Source organism: Nomascus leucogenys, chromosome 21 (genome assembly GCF_006542625.1).
Source record: "Nomascus leucogenys isolate Asia chromosome 21, Asia_NLE_v1, whole genome shotgun sequence".
In the NCBI taxonomy this organism is placed as follows: Eukaryota; Metazoa; Chordata; class Mammalia; order Primates; family Hylobatidae; genus Nomascus; species Nomascus leucogenys.
In genome coordinates this window covers 7285337-7300692 of record NC_044401.1, presented here as the reverse complement: position 1 = coordinate 7300692, position 15356 = coordinate 7285337, and the positions used below count along the sequence as shown (strand labels likewise).

The 15356-nt window shown below is 41.1% G+C and overlaps 1 pseudogene; it reads right to left on the bottom strand.

The window, feature by feature from the left end:
- Positions 1-9597: 9597 nt before the first annotated feature.
- Positions 9598-9978, bottom strand: LOC100595815 (annotated as a pseudogene).
- Positions 9979-15356: the final 5378 nt, after the last annotated feature.

The following is a 15356-nucleotide window of genomic DNA, read 5'->3' as shown; positions in this document are numbered from 1 at the left end:
AGACTAGTTCTGCACTTCAACTTCCTTGCACCTGGCTTCCAGCTAAATCAGCTGGAAACCTGACTCCTTGGATGAATGAAGTAATATATAGAAGGGATGGGTATAAGGCATTTCAAGGAGGATCAACATGACTTGGTGACTGACTCAGAGGAGGCAGTTAAGGCCTGAATCAAGGAAGATTACCACCCATCCTGCCCCTCACCTCCTCCTTGTCCTCCTCAACTCCACTCTCTTCCTCTTGTACCAAGGCTAAACTGGCAGCCTGAATTTCTAGGGCCGCCATAATCTGAACCTAACCAATTGCCGCGGACTTTTCCACTTTTCCTAAATGGTCATATCCTAATCCTACCCATTCTCAAGGTCCAGCCTAAGAACAAAATCTTCCATAAAAACTTGCTTTTCTAGAATTCTAGAGTCTCAAGATTGGAAGAGGAGAGGCTTCTATTCTGATTTCCTTTGTTCATAAAGGCACCAGCAACCAGTGCTCTAGGCATCTGATTTAATCAGTGCTTCAGTTCTGTGAGCCTCATCTTCCAACCAGACTATCAGCTCTGTAAGGGAAAGATAATCCCTCAGCATTTGCCGTGTCTGCACCCTCACCCCTGCCCCACTGAAATTAAGGGGGAATGTGTGATTAATTTTCTTCTCATCATGTGTCTGTAGTATGTTCTCTACTTCTCCATCTTTAACACATCACTTTATCTGTTTCTTTTTTCATTATAATTTGTTCAATTCTGTCTGTGCCTTATCCATTACCTTCTTTTTTATTTTTATTTTTATTTTTTTAAGATGGAGTCTCGCTCTGTCACCAGGCTGGAATGCAGTGGCGTGTTCCCGGCTCACTGGAAACTCCGCCTCCCAGATTCAAGTGATTTTCCTGCCTCAGCCTCCCGAGTAGCTGGGACCACAGGTGCATGATACCATGCCCGGCTAATTTTTCGTATTTTTTTTTTTTAGTAGAGATAGGGTTTCTCCATGTTAACCAGGATGCTCTCGATCTCCTGACCTCATGATCCGTCCATTACTTTCTTTATTGCTCATGGCAACCCTCTGAGGTTGACATTATCGTTTCCAATTTACAGAGGAGAAATTGGGCTGGGTGTGATGGCTCATGCCTTAATTCCAGCACTTTGAGAGGCCAAAGTGGGAGGATCACTCGAGGCCAGGAGTGTGAGACAAGCCTGGGCAACAAAGTGAGACCTCTATCTCTACAAAAAATGAAAAATAACTAGCTGGGCATGGTGGTACACACCTGTAGTCCTGGCTACTCTGGAAACCAAGGAGGGACGATCACTCGAGCCTAGGAGTTTGAGGCTGCAGTGAGCCATGACCCCCAGCCTCAGCAACAGAGCAAGACTGTCTCAAAAAAAAAAAAAAAAAAAAAAGACACAAAGCAAGGGATCCAGGATTTGAACTCTGAACTCAGCACTATGACTCAAAAGCCCAGGATTTTCCCCATTTTACCCTCGACCTCCCTAAATTGTGTTTTTCTTATGCAAAGCATCTGCTCTCCTTCAAGAACAACGACCAAAAGTAGGTAGAGGCAGCCGGGAGTGGTGGCTCACGCCTGTAATCCCAGTACTTTGGTAGGCTGAGGTGGGCAGATCACAAGGTCAGGAGAGCGAGACCATCCTGGCTAACACAGTGAAACCCCGTCTCTACTAAAAATACAAAAACAAAATTAGCCAGGCGTGGTGGCGGGCGCCTGTAGTCCCAGCTACTTTGGAGGCTGAGCCGGGAGAATGGCATGAACCCGGGAGGTGGAGCTTGCAGTGAGCCAAGATTGCACCACTGCACTCCAGCCTGGGCGACACAGCAAGACTCCACCTCAAAAAAAAAAAAAAAAAAAAGTAGGTGGAGGCCTATCCCAAACTGGACTTTTGTGTGGGTGATCACCTCTCCTATTTGCCCTCTGGGCTACCCCCATAATTACTCCCTGGTATTAAGGATTGGTAAGTTGGGATGACTTATTAACTATTCCTCTTTCTATTTGTGGTCTCAGAAATCTGAACTAGATTTTAATGATAAGAGGGCTGAGGAGTGACCCAGAGATAGTAATTTTGTTTTGGTTAAAATCTCACACATTTGCATATAAATGAAAAGCAAAAGGACATTTAAATCGTAGAAAGGGAAAAAAATAGCTTAGTCTTTCTCTTTGTCAGAAAGAAGCTTCTTTGGTGACACATAGTGTATGATTTTAGAGCCAGAAGGAATGTTACAAATTATCTATCCAACCCCTTCATTTGACAGAGGCAGAACCCAGGCCCAGACAGTGTGTGACTAACCCAAGGTCCAACAGGAAATGAGAGGCAAGGCTGGAACTAGAGTCTAGGTTTCCTTTTTCCACCCCAGTTCTTCTCTGGGTCCTTATCTCTTGTTCTGCCTCTATTCGGCCTCGTTGGTAACTTGTACCTCACAAACTAGGTGTGGTACAGACATTACTGTTGCTACTCTGACAGTGACTATAGCCTTTCTAGCTGCTGGGATAACAGTGATTGTAGAACACAGAGACCATTCTGTTTGTAGATACATTTTAGGAGACTTCGTTATTATGACTGTGGGTATAATGGAATTTGGCAAAAGATGTCTCAAACCCAGCTCAGAAAGATATATAGATCAAGCCCTTGCCAATATATTATGCCATTTATAATTCCCTCCCTGGCCTATGCCCCTCCTATAATTATACTTTTATAATTTTTGTTGGTTGCTGGTTTTTATCAGAAGAGGGGAGGAAGTGAGCATGTTCCAGGGCCTCATCGGGAGATCCTGTCTTTTTCTCATAGGTCCTTGATAGTCTATGGAATTTGTCCCAGCCGATAAGCACATACAACCCGATCTTAATCAGGGACTTCCCAATATATTGGTACCAAGGATTTTGCTCATTTGTGTACGTCTTCCCCATCCTAATTCTCTGATACCTAGAATTCACTTATTCACCTAGTCAAGAAAAATTAATCCACTGCCAACTAAGTGTCAAGTGCTCTCCAGACACTGGATTAAATGACAAAAACCCTACTTGCCTTCTTGCAATTTATAGACGAGGAGCAAACTCCAAAATTACGTATATTTTGCATAGAGTTAGAAAGCTTCACTTTACTCATGTAGTCTGTCAAATCAAAGTCCAGCCACAAAAGAACTGACCTAGTGTAACCACCCAACGGGTTCTCCTTGCCCACTGCCCAGAGAGAGCTGATTTAAGACAGGGGAATTGGAATAGAGAAAGAGTTTAATTCATGCAGGGCCTGCTGAATGGAACCAGAGTTCTGTTACTCAAATCAGTCTCCCCCAAAATTTGGAGACTCGGGTTTTTAAAGGATAATTTGGCAGGTAGGGGACCAGGGAGTGGGGATCGCTGATTGGTTGGGTCAGAGATGAAATCATATGGGGTCAAAGTGGATTCTTCTTACTGTCTCCTTTTCCTAGGTGGGATTGCAGAGCTGGTTGAGCCAGATTACTGGTCTGGGTGGCACCAGTTGGTGCATCAGAGTACAAGGTCTGAAAAATATCTTGAGCACCAGTCTTAGGTTTTATAATAGTGATGTTATCCCTAGGAGCAACTGGGGAGGTTTAGAATCTTGTGGTGTCTAGCCGCATGACTCCTAAACCATAATTTCTAATCTTGTGGCTAGTTAGTCTTGCAAAGGCAGCCTGGTCCCCAAGCGAGAAGAGGGTTTGTTTTGGGAAAGGGCTGTTATTATCTTTGTTTTAAAGTTAAACTATAAACTAAGTTTCTCCCAAAGTTAGTTCAGCCTTATGCCCAGGAATGAACAGGGGCAGCTTGGTGGTTAGAAGCAAGATGGAGTGAGTTAGGTCAGATATCTTGCACTGTCATAATTCTCCCACTGTCTTAATTTTGCAAAGGCAGTTTCACTAAGAGATGACAGAAGGTGGAAAATCACCACATGAAAATATCTGTGGATAAAGAAAATCAAAATGTTGGTGGTTTACATTTCATTATCTATTCATTATTAAGGGAAGAACTACAGACCAAATTAATGGGTTGAATTTGCCTCTTAGCTAACTGCCTTGATTAGCTCAACACTAATTCTGTTTGAGTGTTCTTCTTCCTTCCCTCCCTCCTTTCCTTCCTCCCTTCCTTCCTCCCTTCCTCTCTCTCTTTCTTTTCTTTTCTTTTGAGACAGAGTTTTGCTCTTGTTGCCCAGGCTGGAGTGCAATGGCATGATCTTGGCTCACCGCAACCACCGCCTCCCAGGTTCAAGCAATTCTCCTGCCTCAGCCTCCTGAGTAGCTGGGATTACAGGCATGCGCCATCACGCCTGGCTAATTTTTTTTTTGTATTTTTAGTAGAGACGGGGTTTCTCCATTGTTGGTCAGGCTGTTCTCAAACTCCTGACCTCAGGTGATCCGCCCACCTCGGCCTCCCAGAGTGCTGGGATTACAGGCGTGAGCCACTGCGCCTGGCCTCTCTTTCTCTTCTTTCTTGAGACAGGATCTTGCTCTGTTGCCCGCGATGGAGTGCAGTGGAATGATCTTGGCTCACTGCAACCTCCACCTCCCGGGATCAAGGTAATCCTCCCACCCCAACCTTCCCAGGAGCTGGGACTACAGGCAAGTGCCACCACAAGATGGGGTTTTGCCATGTTGCCCAGGCTGATCTTGAACTCCTGAGCTCAAGTGATCCACCTGCCTCAGCCTCCCAAAGTGCTGGCACTACAGGTGTGAGCCACTGCACCCCGCCCTGAGAGTTCTGCATCTTAAGGTTCCCGACAAATCTATAAATGCCCTAGATGTATGGTTGTTCCCATTTTATATTTGAGGAAACAGGGCTGAAACAGTCAAGTAACTGTTTTAAATAATTCTAGGCTGGGCACAGTGGCTCATAGCCAGGAGTTTGAGACCAGCCCAGACAGTATGGGGAGACCATGTCTCCATAAAATAATAATAATAATAATATTAAAAATAGGGAGTTTCAGAGCCTACTCTGGCTCAAGAGGCTGCCTGATAAAATAACAAAATAAATAAAATAAAATCACTTTGACTTCAGGAATATCTGCTTGAAGAGCCTGTGCTATTATTTCCATTCTCCTTCCCTTCTCACTCACTGTCACCTGGGGGCCAGGTTAAGACACTGCAATGAATATAAAAACAATATAACCTCCTTACTCTTAATAAATGTGTTTCTACAGAGTCATGTCCTGATTTTGTTTATATATTTTATTTTATTATTTTTTTTTTTTTTGAGACAGTCTTGTTCTGTTGCCCAGGCCGGAGTACAGTGGTGCAATCTCAGCACACTATAAACTCCGTCTCCCAGGTTCAAGTGATTCTCCCACCTCGACCTCCCTGGTAGCTGGGTCTACAGGTGCATGCCACTACGCCCAGCTAATTATTGTATTTTTAGTAGAGGTGGGGTTTTGCCATGTTGGCCAGGCTGGTTTCCAACTCCTGACCTCAAGTGATCCACCCATCTCATCCTCCCAAAATACTGGGATTACAGGCATAATAGAGCCACTGCACCCAGCCATGTCCTGATTTTATTAACACAATTTTGGGAAAAGTGATTTAATCTTGACATCTAAGAAGATAATCAGGGGAGTAGAGACCTTTCCTAATGACATCGCATTTACTAAAAACCTTTTTGGAGCAACATTTGGAAATAGAGTTCAGGAAAGGAACTCAGACTCGGCAGTACATTCGGTTGAGTAATTCTAATGATAGCATTGTATATATGCTTTAAATTTTAGAAAATAACAAAGTCATTTAAATCCATGTCTCAGCTGGGTGCAGTGACTCACACCTGTAATCCCAGCACTTTAGCAAAGGCTGAGGCAGGAGGATCCCTTGAGGCCAGGAGTTTGAGACCAGCCTGGGCAACAAAGGTAAACCACATATATACAAAAACTTTAAAAATGGGCCTGGTGAGGTGGCATGCACCTCTAGTCCCAGCTACTCGGGAGGCTGAATTGGGAAGATTGCTTGAGCTTAGGAGTTGGAGGTTGCAGTGAGCCATGATCACACTATTGCATTCTAGCCGGAGTGACAGAGCAAGACTGTCTCAAAAATCAATTGAGGCCAGGTATGGTGGCTCATGCTTGTAATCCCAGCACTTTGGGAGGCCAAGGCAGGAGGATTGCTTGAGCCCAGAAGTTCAAGGCCAGCCTGGGCAACATAGCAAGACCTTGTCTCTATTAATTTTTTTTAAATTAAAAAAAAAAAAGCCATGTTTTATGAGGAGGTCAGGCTTAACTTACTGGAGTTTTTTTTTAAAATGTGATTTTGAAGTCAGTGACAAGATCCTAGCTAAGAAGGCACATTTGAAGTGTTCATTGGGAGATTTTCAAAGTTGTCATTTTGTACTGTTCACCAATTTGGATGCGCAATATTTGTGGAATGGATAGTCTATCCATTCAACATGTGTTGCCGCTTACTATGCCCCACATTTTTTGGATGGTGGAGATTCAAAGGTGAAAATATCAAGGTTTTTGCTTTCGAAATCACAGCTTAGTGGATGAAATAAATACTTCATTACAAAACAGCATAATAATCACTTTGCTAGTGGAATATACAAAGAACTATGGTATGAAAAGGTGAAAGTCTTTTTCACCTTGTTTTCTCAACTAAAATAAGAATATTCCGGTTGATAAATAGGAATCTACTGTACTTACGGGGACAAGGGTAAAAAAAAACCACTTGACTTGGTACTTTAAAACACAATATATAGGATGCAATGCCTATAATCCCAGAGCTTTGAGAGGCTGAAGCAGGAGAATCTCCTGAGGCCAGGAGTTTGATACCAGTCTGAGCAACAAAGTAAGACCCCATTCCTACCACCCCCCCGCCAAAAAAAAATAGCTGGATGCTTGTAGTCCAGCTACAATACAAAAAAATAGGCTCATACTTGTAGTCCAACCTACTCAGGAGGCTGAGGTGGGAGAATTGCTTGAACCCAGGAATTCTAGGCTACAGTGAGTTATGATCATGCCACTGTACTCCAGTCTGGACTACTGAGTGAGACCCTGGCTCTCAATAAAAAAGGTGCATAGAGCTTTGCTTTACCAAGGGAAGAAAATTCCAGGCCTCTAATAAAATGGCCTGAAAATTCCTCCCAGATCTGACCATGTTCTTCCCACAGTGCCCTTTTCCCTCTCTGATTATCTTTCCATCATTCATCCCACTATTCGCAATTTGCTGACCGACTAGTCTATGGGAGTAATACAAAAGAAAGGATCATTGCCTTCTCTGATAAAACAAAATGCAGACTTCCAAAGTTTAGTACCAGAAAGAAAGTGATATTCCATGAGGGAATGGTTAACTGATCACAGTAGCTCGGTCTTCTCACTCTGAGTGTTAACTTCCCTTTGGGAGGTTTCATATTTGGGTTAGTGCCATCTCCACCATACTAGCTTCTCCCCTAGGAACACTCTGATTCAAGCTGGGTTGGAAACGTTTGTTTTCTTCCCTGAGAGCAGCTGAAATTTCTTCATTTTTTTTCATATAACTGAGTAGATGTACAGCCACAGTCTTTTTTTTTTTTTTCTCAGCAGTAGGGTGGCAGAAATATTGCCCACAATTGGACGTCTGCTTCACAGTCAGAGGAAGCATTCTAGCCATTGTTATGACCTCCCCTTGGGTCAGAAGTGATTGACAGTAATAACAGCTAATCCTAATTCCCTTATCTCATTTGTAGTGGGTTCGATGAACAAGACCCTCTCTATTCTTCAACAGTAACATTAAACAGCAAGCTGGTGTCATTTTCTTAGTTTCAACCAATCAGCTCATAGCCAATCTTGTGTCTTCTGCATTCTTATTCGCTTCCCATACAGACATCACTGGATTATTTTGATGCAAATCCTAGATGTTATATAATCTCATTCATAAATATTTCAATATGCATCTAAAAGACAAGGGCTCTCTTTAAAAACTTAAACACGGTACTGTTATTATACCTGAAAAGAAATAAGCTCTCACTATAACCAAGTATTCTGACGGTATTCACATTTCCTCCATCATCTCATAATTTTTTTTCTGTTAGTTTGTTTGAATCAGCATCCATGTGGCTACTCAGTGCTTGAAATGCAACTAGTCTCAACTGTGATGTGCTGATAATGTAAAAATACAACACATTTCCAAAACTTAACAGAAAAAATATAAAATATTAATTATTTTTACACTGATTATAATCAATCAATCAATTGTAATTTCAATGCTTCAATCATAATTTCAGTGATTTTTGAATATGTTAGATTCAATAAAAATATATTAAAATTGTTTTCACCTATTCATTTTTACTTTTTTAATGAGGCTAGTAGAAAACTTAAAATTATACATGTGGTTTGCATTATATTTCTGTTGGATAATGCTAATCTAAAGGATTGAGCAGGTTCAGGTTTGATTTTTTTTTGCAAGACTGTTTCATAGGTGATGATGTGTTATTCCATCTGGAAGTACACAATGGTGGGCCATCTTTTTTGTGCTAAGATTGATCAGTGGTCCAGGTATTACAGCCGGATACATCCATGTTAAGTACATCATCAACTTTTCATCCAATGATTGAACATTTATTTTTAATATATTTGATATCATTCTATTTCCTGGTTTGTATACTGATACTTAAAAGCCTTCCATTTATAACTTTCCATTTAATGAAAATTCCATATGAATATTATTTCAAATATACTATAGATCTCTACATATGCTTTGGACTAATGCTCTCCAACATAACTTTCTGTGATGAAGGAAATGTTCCATATGTGCACTGATCAATATAGTAGCCATGTGTAACTACTGAGTACTTAAGATGTGTCTAGAGCAACTGAGGAAAAGATTTTAATTTTAATTAATTAAATCTAGATTTAAATAACCATATGTGGCCAATGGCCACTGTATTGGACAACAGCTCTAAACTCACTAGCCTTCAGACTTTCATTAAAAGCTTGAACTAACGTACTTTTTTCCCTTCTTGGAACCTTCATACATATTCTTTGCTTTGCATGGAACAATATTCCCCAGACTTATTTCAAGGAAATCTCATTTCTATCCTAGAGGCCTCTCTTACTTCCTCAGATTTGTCTCTTACTTTCTCAGAGTGATCTTCCCTGGCTCTTCAATCTACAGTAACTTAGTGTTTCCTGTTATTTTTTTCTCATAAAAGCCTCCTTGTTTAATATTGACCCAATTTGGAATCATAATTATATACTCATGTGTGTGCATATTTATTTAATGTTTGTCTTTTTTTTTTTTTAAGAGAAAAGGCATACAAATTTATTAATGTACAGTGCTGGGGACCACAGAATGATTACCCCAACCCCTCAGTGGGTTACAGAAGATTATATATCCTTTCTCAGAGGCAAAAGAGGAGATGGGTGATGTAGACAATTCTTTGAGGAACAGTAAATGATTATTAGGGAGAAGGAATGGACCAGAGAGACAGAAATTGACTTGTAAATGATTCTCTTTGCAATCTGAATGAGACCAAGAGGGCAGCTTTATCTTGTGGAAGAGTCCATCCAGATGTGGTTGCATTCTTCAGTCTTCCGCAGCAGATAATGGGGTAACAGAAGGCAATTGTGCTTCTTTTGGTAAGAAGCATTTTTTGTCAGATCAGGAAATTCCAGAGAAAGTCCCTCCTTGGCAAGTTTACTTAGGGCTGATATACTTGGTGATGGCCTTGGTGCCCTCGGACACGGCGTGCTTGGCCACCTCCCTGGGCAGCAGCAGTCGCATTGCCGTCTGGATCTCCCTGGAGGTGATGGTCCAGCGCTTGTTGTAATGCGCTAGGCGGGAAGCCTCGCCCGCGATGCGCTCGAAGATGTCATTGACGAAGGAGTTCATGATCCCCACGGCCTTAGAGGAGATGCTGGTGCAGGGGTGGACCTACTTCAGCACCTTGTATAAGTACACGGAGTAGCTCGCCTTGCGGCTGCGCTTGCGCTTCCCGCCGTCCTTCTTCTGCGCCTTAGTCACGTCCTTCTTGGAGCCCTTATTGGGAGCAGGCGCGGACTTTGCTGGCTCTGGCATGTCAAGGGCCAACTACAGGTCGAGGTGAACTAACAGCAGCTCGAGAAAACGGGAAGTAATTTAACGTTTGTCTTTACTACCAAACTGTAAGCTTCATGAGATTAGGACCATATTTGCAGCATTCATTGTTATGTTTCTGGGACCCAGCACAATGACTATCACATATTAAGACTTCAATAAACAAAGGAAAATAGCGCATAGGGCTGCAGCCGCAGATCTCCTGGGCCCTGGGTCTGGGAGCAGACAGTGGCATCTGACACTTCATATCCCTTAAAGAAGACAAAACGTATTCTATGACAGATAAGGAACCAGAGCCAGGGACTAGAGTGGGACTCCCTGACTTGTTAGAGGTGGTTGGGAAAAATGGCCTTGACTATCTTCCTAAGCAGAGGTGGGCAAACTATGCACACCAGCCCAAATCCAGCCCTCTGCCTGTTTTGGTAAATAAAGTTTTATTGTTTTATTGGAACACAGTTACATACTTTTTTTTTTGAGAGAGAGTTTCTCTCTGTTGCCCAGGCTAGAGTGCAATGGCACGATCTCGGCTCACTGCAACCTCTGCCTTCCCAGTTCAAGTGATTCTCGTGCCTCAGCCTCCTGAGTAGCTGGGATTACAGGTGTGTGCCACCATACCTGGATAATTTTTGTGTTTTTAATAGAGATGGGGTTTCACCATGTTGGCTAGGCTGATCTCGAACTCCCAACTTCAGGTGATCCACTCGCCTCGGCCTTCCAAAGTGCTGAGATTACAGACATGAGCCCCCACATCTGGCCAGAACACAGCTACTTTCATTCTTTTACATATTGTCTATGGCTGCTTTTGTGCTACAACAGCAGAGTTTTAGTACACGCATGCACTGCATAACAATGTCTCAGTCAGTGACAGACTGCATATATGGCAGTGGTCTCGTAAGATTATAATGGAGCTGAAAAATTCCTATTGCCTAGTTATGTCATAGCTATCATAACATTATAGTGCAACACATTACTCATGTGTTTGTGGTGATGCTAGTATAAACAAACCTATTGCACTGCTAGTCATATAAAAGTATAGCACATGCAATATGAACAGTACATAATACTTGATAATTATTATAAATGACTATGTTACTGATTTATGTATTGACTATTCTATACTTTTTGTTAGAGTGTGCTAATTTTACTGATAAAAAAAATGTTAACTGTAAAACAGCCTCAGGCAAGTCCTTCAGGAGGTATTTCAGAAGAAGGCATTGTTATCACAGGAGATGACAGCTCCATGCATGTTATTGCCCCTGAAGACCTTCCAGCGGGACAAGCTGTGGAGGTGGAAGACAGTGATATGGATGATCCTGACCCTGTGTAGGCCAAGGCTAATGTATGTGTTTGTGTCTAGTTTTTAACAAAAAAGTTTTAACAAGTAATAACTAAACTAAAAAAAATTTAAATAGAAAAAAGCTTATAGAATAAGTATACAAAGAAAGAAAATATTTTTGTCCAGCTCTCCAGGGTGTTAAAAAGTATCAGTAAGCTAAGGTTAACTTATCATTGAAGAAATAAACATAAAAATGTTTTTATAAATTTAGTGTAGCTTAAATGTGCAGTGTTTATAAAGTCCACAACCTACAGTCTACAGTAGTGCACAGTAATGTCCGAGGCCTCCATATGCATTCATCATTCACTCATTGACTTACAGCAACTTCCAGTCCTGCAAACTCCATTCATAGCAAGTGCCCTAAACAGGTGTACCATTTTAAAAGGTACAGTAAAAACATAGTATAAAAGGTTTTTAGGACACTAATGCAATGATTTTTTTTTTTTTTTGAGACAGAGTCTCGCTCTGTCACCAGGCTGGAGTGCAGTGGCGCGATCTTGGCTCACTACAACCTCTGCCTCTTGGGTTCACGCCATTCTTCTGCCTCACCCTCCCTAGTAGCAGGGACTACAGGCGTGCACCACCATGCACATTTCACACTGATCTCTGCCCTCATCTTCTTGTGGCATTCTCTCTCTTCTCTCTTTCTCTGTCTCTGTGTGTGCATGTGTGTCTGTCTGCAAACTTCCCCTTTTTATAAGAACACCAGTCAGATTATATTAATGCCTACTATAATGACCTCATTTTAACTTGATTACCTTTATCTCCAAATAATGCTGTATTCTGAGGTATTGGGGGTTAGGGCTTCAAGATATTTTTTTAGGAGAGGGGGTAGAATTTAACTCATAATGATGAAACAAACTCTAATCTATATAAAATTGAAGACTGAATTAGAAAAATGAAGAGAGTATTGAGAAATTCACCCAAAATATACCCCAGAGGGACAAAGATGTGTGTGTGTGTTTGTGTGTATTTATTCTGAATACATAGATGTGTATTTGTTTATTTATCTATTTACTTCAGTTAAGATATATGAAGGATAGATTGAAAGGTCCCAACATTCCAGCATATCTAATAGTTTTATTGTAGAAGGCATTGGTGGCTGCCTACCCAGTTGCCATTGCTTTTTCTTCATCCTTAATAGCAGAACCTTGATTTTTCTTTTCAGGAAGACAATGTGCCTAACTAAAAATACTTAATTTCCCAGCCTGTCTTGCAACAAAGATAGTCATGTGACCAGTTCTAGACAGTGAGGTAGTAGCAGAAGTTCCTAGGCTGACCATTCTTTTCTTAGTACAAAGTCAAAGTCCCATTAGGAGAAAGTGCTTCACCCCATAGCAGTTTGCCCACTGCCCCTGACCTTAAGATAGAAGTCCCAGTTGATTTTTATAGAATAATTTAACAAACCTTCAAAAAACAGATAATCTCTACCTTTCAAAAAATAGTGAGGGTGTTCTCACTCATAGGTGGGAATTGAACAATGAGAACACTTGGACACAGGAAGGGGAACATCACACACCGGGGCCTGTTGTAGGGTGAGGGGAGGGGGGAGGGATAGCATTAGGAGATATACCTAATGCTAAATGACGAGTTAATGGATGCAATACACCAACATGGCACATGTATACATATGTAACAAACCTGCACGTTGTGCACATGTATCCTAGAACTTAAAGTATAATTAAAAAAAAAGAAAAAGAAAAATAGTGAGGAAAAGCACTCAATTCATTTTATGAGGTTATTATACTTGTGTAACAAAGCCATTAAAAAAAAGACCAGTATTTCTCATAAATACAGATTTAAACATTCTAAATAAAATGTTGTGTGTGTGTATATGTATGTACATGATATATATATACATACATTATTTATATATATATATTTCCCCCTCACCCCATGGCCAAGATTAATTGATCCCAAGAATAACATACAATCAATTAAGAGGAAAAAATATGGTCAATGTAATAGATACAGAAAATAGAAAGCATGTTTGATAAACCTTTATGCATTCTCATATTTATTCATTTAAGGGGAAAAAGTAGCAGAATTAGTGTTAGGAGTAGCAAGTTGCTATTACATAAAGTGTTCCTTTTATAGATGACGTTTGAGTAGAAGAGGTGAAGGAAGAAAGACAGCCAGCCATGCTGATACCTGGGGGAAGAATGTTAGGAATATAGACTTTAAGATGGAAGCATGGGTAAGGCTTTTCAGTTTATGTGGAAATAAACAACCAAACTCTTAGCACCTATGGATAGAAGACAATACTCTTAACTGCACGAAAAGTATCTATCAAAATCTTACAAACATTAATGATGAAACTTTATTACACTATATTGTCACAACCATTCTACATTCTACGAGAATATAGACCTACGAGACAATGCAATAAGATGAGAAATAATGGAAGGTATAAAACTTACAAAGACATTCCAAAGCAGACCTTATTTGCAGTCAACATATTTGACTACATACGAAATCTAAGAGAATCTACACGAGTTAATCAGAAAGTCATTGAATGCTGCTAGATCCAAGATCAATATAAAAAAATGTATTTCTATATACCAGTAATAAGCAAATTGCAATTGTAATAGATAATGGTATATCATCAACAATGGCAATAAAACCGTAAATTGTTTAGGAACAAATCATACCCTTTAGATTAGCAACTTAAGTAGTTAATTTAAAAGATTGAATACAATGTGGATAAATGGGAACTTTCATATACTGGGAATGGGAAAGTAAATTAATGCAACTGCTTTGGAGAATGCGTTAGTCCATTTTCTTGTTGCTATAAAGGAATGCCTGAGATTGGGTTAATTTTTTTTTTTTTATAAAAGAGATTTTATTTGGCTCATGTTTCTGCAGGCTGTACAAGAAGTGTGGTGCCAGCATCTGCTTCTGGTCACAGGCTCAGGAAGATTTCAATCATGGAAGAAGGTAAAGGCGGAGCCAGTGCATCATATGATGAGAGAGGGAGCAAGAGAGATGGGGGGACAGCCCAGCATGGTGGCTTACGCCTGTAATCCCAATGCTTTGGGAGGCCAAGGTGGGCGGATCACTTGAGGCCTGGAGTTCCAGACCAGCCTGTCCAACATGGTGAAACCCGGTCCCTACTAAAAATACAAAAATTAGCCAGGTGTGACGGCGCACGCTTGTAATCCCACTTGCTTGGGTGGCTGAGGCAGGAGAATTGCTTGAGCAGGAGGCAGAGGTTGCAGTAAGCCGAGATCGCGCCACTGCACTGCAACCTGGGTGACAGGGCGATTCTCCCTCTCCAAAGAGAGATGGGGGGAAGTGCCACACTCTTTTAAACAACCAGAACTCAGAGGGGGGACCTCACTGATCACCAAGCATATGGCACTAAGCCATTCATGAGGGATCCACCCCCATGCACACAGTTCACAATGCTCACTAGCCTGCTGCTCACCTCCTGCTGTGCAGACCCATTCCTAACAGGCCATGGACCAGTAGGGGTCCATGGCCCAGGGATTGGGGACCCCTGTTCTATAGAAAGTTCAGCACACATGCTTAAGGATACATATGCAAAAATATTCATTGTAGCTTTTCAAAACAATAAAGATTTGATAACAAAGTAAATGATTATCCACAGGAAAATACTATGGTTGTGTAACAAATAAAATAAATAAATGAACTACACTTACATGTATCAATCTATGTGATAAAAGCAAGTTTCACATAAAAAAGAATAGTGCTTAATATAAAGTTTAAAAGCATGAAATCCAATATTATAGAGATACATGTGTATGTAACAAAACATAAAGTACGATGAAAAAGGGTAAACATTTGGCCGGGCGCAGTGGCTCACACCTCTAATCCCAGCACTTTGGGAGGCCAAGGCAGGTGGATCATGAAGTCAGGAGTCTGAGACCAGCCTGACCAACATGGTGAAACCCCATCTCTACTAAAAAAAAAAAAAAAAAAAAAAAAAAGCTACAAAAATTGGCTGGGTGAGGTGGCAGGTGCCTGTAATCCCAGCTGCTCAGGAGGCTGAGGCAGGAGAATC